The following is a 6,030-nucleotide window of genomic DNA, read 5'->3' on the forward strand; positions in this document are numbered from 1 at the left end:
TGTTTACAGAGCACTTACTATATGCTAGGTACTTTATATATACTACTAATACCTCCAAACCCTGTGAAGTAAATACCAATGACTCCCATTTTACAGATCAGTAAACTGAGGCTTAGAGGTAGAGTCACTTACCCAGGTGTTGCCTAGCTAGAGATGAGCGGAGCTGGTGTTTGCTTGCAGGAGGCTGACTCCAGAGCCTGTACTCTTAACCTCTGCCCTGCTCACCCTTCCCACTGCCAGCACTACCTCACCTCCTGCCCTTGCTGCCTTCCTCTTTTGCTTTCCCTCCTGGACTGAGAGCTCTCTCAAAGTTGCATTTGACTTTGTTTTCCTGGTGCTTGGCACACTGCCTAGTGTAGAGTAGTGATGAGTGACTGAGCAAATGGAAGGAAGGAAAGATGGATGGATGGATGATGTAGAGGCCTATGCAAGATCCTGCCCACGAGGCATCAGCCTTCATGACAAAGCTGGTGCTAAGGCCAAGAAGACTAAGAGCCTCACTATAAATAGCACAGGGGCTAACAGCATGAGCTCTGTGTTCAAATCTCCACTGTGCCATGTCCTAGCTCAGCAGGTCTCACCATTTCTAAGAGCCTTGGGTGTGCCTCAGTTTCTTCAACTGTAAAATAGGAATAATACTGCCCATTTCATAGAACCATTGACCCCTTCTAGGGAGCTCATCATGAGGCCGCTATCACAGCTGTTTCCCCACTTCGCTATCTAGAAGAGGTACCTGCTTCTCTGGAGCCACAGGGATGCACTGCCTGGTACTCTCTCTGGCTCTGTCGTTGCTATAGCAACTGCAGGTCTAGGCTCTGGCTGTCCTGCAGAGGGATGACAGCAGAGGGGTCAGAAGGGCAGAGGCAAAGACCCTCTCTGTTCCCCTGAGCAGGGGGCAGTGCCCCAGGCCCCTCCAGTGAGGTGCACAAACATTTCCTGAGTACCTGGCCTGCATCTAGCCCTATGGGAGGTGTGTGAGGGAACCCCCAGGGAAGACAGACTCCCGTGTGGGAGGAGGCACTCCCATGTGGAGGGACCGCTCACGCTGCGGGGGGAACCAGGCAGTAGGAGTTGGGCTGTAAGGAGCTCTCCTCAGAGCAAGGGGAAGAATCTCCGCAGTTTTTGTTGCTGAGTTTGTCAGGCCCAAAGCTTAAGTGCATCACACAGGCCCTTTCACTTAGCCTTCTCAATGGTTCTATGAAATGGGCAGTATTATTCCTATTTTACAGTTGAAGAAACTGAGGCACACCCAAGGCTCTTAGAAATGCTAGGACATGGCATAGTGGAGATTTGAACACAGAGCTCATGCTGTTAGCCCCTGTGCTATTTATAGTGAGGCTCTCAGTCTTCTTGGCCTTAGCACCTGCTTTGTCATGAAGGCTGGTGCCTCATGGGCAGGATCTTGCATAGGCCTCCATATTGAGAGGGTACATGGAGAGAGGGCAGGGTGGCTGCTCTTGCTTCTCTTTGGATTTAAACGTTCAGGCTGAGCAACCCTGCAGCCTAACGGGACATCTTGTGTTGCTCTGGATGCGTGGCGCTTGTGCAGCTTCCCTTCCTGGCCAGAAGCCCTCTCCACAGATTTGTTTCCTCTCTGTGGCATTTTGTCCCTATGGAGAGGGCTTCTTAGAAACTGCAGTGGGCAAAGCTGTGCATATCCAGAGGGCTGAACACCACTGACCTTCTCCCTGGCTCTGAATCTGGCTCTACGCACAGCACCTGCTGTAGTGTCGCTTGGTCCTGATTCCTGGGGTGGGATTACATGGGGTATGTATGGGCTGACTCACTGTCTTTGGCTGGGAGAACCAGGGGCTGACCTACAGCTTCCAGACCCCTGGGGGCTGATTCAGCACTAGCCATGCCTTTTGGAAGAGATGCAAGGGCATCGTCAGTCCCTAGGGGCCAGCCACTGTCCCAGGAGACCTTTAGTCTGACATAGCTCAGTTCATTCTTTAGGAAGAAAGCCTCCTTCATGGCAGTAAGGCTGTGGGGGCTGTGGGCGTTATCTCTGGCCAGTTGGGAAGACAGGCAAGGGCAGCTAATGAGAAGAAACAGGGCGTGGGTCTTTGCTATTTCTACTGTAAATAAAGTTGCTCCAAGAGAAACCTAAAATATCACTGACCTGTGGGTTTGAAAGAAACAGATGGGACAAAACTCTTCCAAACTCCCTACCCCACCCCTGTGCTACAGCTCTCACTTCACACCTTTAAGACCCACCTTTTCCCACGAAGAAGAAATGTCTTTGAACATCTCTGAGGTTTATGTGGTTCCCTCTTTCTGAGAGATAATTTGTTGCTGACAGTTTTATTTTCTGGCTTCCTTGTGGGGCTGTAGAGAAACATCAAAGGGTGGAAAATGCCATTTTCCCTGGTAAAGTAGGGCCCCACATTGTGCGGGAGGAAATAAACCAGACTCAGATGAATGGAGTGAATACAAGCGTTTGAGAGACAGCACTATTATGTAGATTTGATTTTCTCTGGGGAGGCTCTTCACATTTTTCCGTCTGTAAGGGAGCTAAAGATGTTACAGCTGAAGCTCAAAGCAGGTGTGTCTCACATTCTGCTCAGGCAGGCCTCGGAGCCACACCATTTCACTTTCAGTTACTTACCGCGCTTCACTGATCTCTGACTTTGCAGCCATTGCTGCTCTTCCTATTAACCCAATTCCTTGGGGACAGAGGCCCTGTCTTCTACTTTTGTTCCCCACGTAGAGCCAGACCCAGGCAGACACTTGCTGTTGCTCAGTACTTGGTCAAACGCCTTTTCCTCACTGTTGAGTCAAGATGATTGAATAAATCCCAGGCAATGGTTCTTTTTTAAGTGAGATGCTTGGTGGCGAATCCATATTACCAGGAGAGGAAGGATCATTTCAGAACAGGATTTGTGCACAGAGACGTTCACTAGAGTGTTGTTTATAATAACAAAAAAAGGTGGAGACAACTTCCCTCAACAGGAAAAGTTGGGTAAATTATGGTACCTACATACAGACAATGAGACAGTAAGCAGCTATTTTTTTTTTTTTTTTGAGACGGAGTTTCGCTCTTGTTACCCAGGCTGGAGTGCAATGGCACGATCTCGGCTCACCGCAACCTCTGCCTCCTGGGTTCAGGCAATTCTCCTGCCTCAGCCTCCTGAGTAGCTGGGATTACAGGCATGTGCCACCATGCTCAGCTAATTTTTTGTATTTTTAGTAGAGACAGGGTTTCACCATGTTGACCAGGATGGTCTCGATCTCTTGACCTTGTGATCCACCCGCCTCGGCCTCCCAAAGTGCTGGGATTACAGGCTTGAGCCACTGTGCCCGGCCAGCAGCTATTTTTTTTAAGACAGGGTCTTACTCTTTCACCCAGGCTGGAGAGCAGTGGAGTGATCATGGCTCATTGCAGCCTCTGCCTCCCAGGCTCAAGCAATCCTTCTGCCCCAGCCTCCCAAGTACCTGGGATGCAGGTGCACACCACTGTGCCTGGCTAATTTATGTATTTTTTTGTAGAGACGAGGTTTGCCATGTTGCCCAGACTTGTCTCAAACTCCTGAGCTCAAGCGATCTTCCTGCCTTGGCCTCTCAAAGTGCTGGGATTACAGGCGTGAGCTACTGTATTCAGCCAATAAACAGCTATTTTAAAGAAGAAGGTAGAGCCAAACGTTCAAAAAAAGATAACCAAGAAGGGTTAGTTGGTATGATGCCATGTATGCAAAAAAGGACTAAACAGATGTTTACATACATACACGTGATACATAAACAGAAAAATTTTGGAAGGATACACAAAAAAACTTCCTTATCTCTGAGTAGTGGGCTAAGAAGTCAGAAATGGGACCTTTAGTCTGTTACTTAACTTTCCAGTTAGTACTTGAATTTTAAAATTATGACTGTATTACTGTTTTTATTTTATTGTTTTAAATAACAAACTAAACAAGCAAACTATTTTTGGATGGCAATGAGAAAAGTTAACTCTAAAAGATGCCCCTCCCGGGGCAGGGGTGGGGCAAGGCAGAATGGGGTGGAGAGGGAGGACCCAGCTGAAGGCACACAGTGCCCTTCCCTTCACTCTGTGGCTCTTGGCTCCCTCTGCTTTTGGTCACTGGCCAAACCAAACAGCCTTCCAGCTTTGTCCCATGAGGTGGAGACGAGATGTACCACGAGAATGTTCTGAATCACAGCCTCAGAGTGAGTTAGGACTTTCTAGACATTCACCGACCACTGCCAGCTGCCACCAACCCTGCTCTGGAAGCCGGCCATGTACCCCACAGCACCGGACGAGGATGGCGTTGATGACATAGATATGGACTCCATCATTTGGGGGTGAATCAAGTTACTGTCTCACGCAAAACCCACCAATGGCTCACCTCTGCTTGTTGTATGAAGTCCAGATTTACCTTGAGTTAGCATTCAAGGCTGTCCATGTTCAGCCCTGCTCTTATCTTTTCAACCTCATCTGCCACGACTTCTCAGTATGTGTCAACACCAGGACTGCCTGGGTTGGAATCCGGGCTGTGCTACTTACCACCCTGACCATAAATAAGTAACTTGCCCCCTTCAATGCCTGTTTCCTTATCTGGAAAGTAGGGAGGATAAGAACAGCACCTATATCCTAGGACTGGCACGGAATTGTGCACATTAACAAATGTGTGTGTGGAATGGTGCCTGGCATACGGTAGATGCTGTCTCACCTGCCTCTATTAGGCCTTTCCACCCTCACTCCATGGTTCCGGCCGGAATGCCTTTCCTGGCCATAGTCCTGGTTATTTTTCAGAGGCTGTATCAGGCAGCGCTGCACCATGAGGCCTTCCCTAATCACCCCAGGTGTCCAGTGGTTCTGGGACATCCAGAATCACGTGGGGAACTTGGTGTAGCGCAGATTCCTGTACCTAACTTTTCGGGATCCCACTGAAGTCTGCGACACGGCCCAGGAAGCTGAAGTCAGTTGATACCCATAGGTGTGGTGTGGGGTGACACTTGGAGGAATAGGTCAGTACTTGGAAGGCCACCTTCTGCTGTTCTCTTCCAGGGAACAGGCTTGGTCCTATTCATTTCCCTATCTTCTGCAATATCTTATGCACGTTAGGCTCCTGATAAATGCTTGTGGACAATTAATGACCTGCTAGGGAGAAGTGCTCACCATCTATGCCATCCTGCCCTCTCTCTGATGCAGATGGTGCTAGTGTGAATGTGGGCGCCCTCATGAGAAGCCTGTGGTGTAGCTGATGCCACTTAGATCACAGATTCCAAGCAGGCTCACTGGCTTTTCCCAGGTCTATCTGTCTTCCAATAGGTCTGTAGGGAAAGTAGTCCACTTGGATTTTCTTTAACTTTCCATTAGGAAAGAAAGTGAGATGGCTTCTCAACTAGGGGTGCCATCAGTCACTTGCGGGAAATCCTTAAAAATCAAGCCTAATCCAACCACTTGACTGGTTTCTGAGTGCTGTGTAGGTTCAAGGCGGGGTCTGGGTAATGGACCAGGTTCTCCAGGTGATTCGGATGACACCCTTAATGATGAACCAGAGCACCATCCCAGGTTCTCAACCGGGCCGTGCTTCAGCAAGGCATGCAGAGCGGCTGGAGCTTCTGAGGACGCAAGGCCTTTCCCCACCCTAACCAACCTCTTGGCCTTGGGGCCATCCCTATTCATTTCAACCTTGTTATTGTGCAAAGCAAGTGAGCAGATGCTGGGGAAAGTCAAGCATCCTTGGGAAGGAAAAGACTCTGGAGAAAGAGAGCGGGGTCATCCTTAGTGGAAAGGCCAAAGGGCCCTAAGAGGACTCAAAATCCTGCATTTAAAATACAATCTCTTTCCTTAAAAACCAAAAGCTTCCTGTTACTTGCAGCTCCTGTATTTCTTAGCATACATCAGCTCTGCGAAATGAGGTCTTGGGCTGGAATCCGCCCTACAGCCAGCTTTCAAAAGCCCTTTCTGGAACTGCAGGCAGCACACAAGTTGCCTCAGACAGGCTAGAAATGTTCTGTTTGTTATTTTTTTAAAGTTTCCTGAAAGTCTAAGAATAAAAAGGGAGTGAAAGCTTCTGCTTTGTCCAT

This window comes from Callithrix jacchus, chromosome 12 (assembly GCF_049354715.1).
Source record: "Callithrix jacchus isolate 240 chromosome 12, calJac240_pri, whole genome shotgun sequence".
Lineage (NCBI taxonomy): Eukaryota > Metazoa > Chordata > Mammalia > Primates > Cebidae > Callithrix > Callithrix jacchus.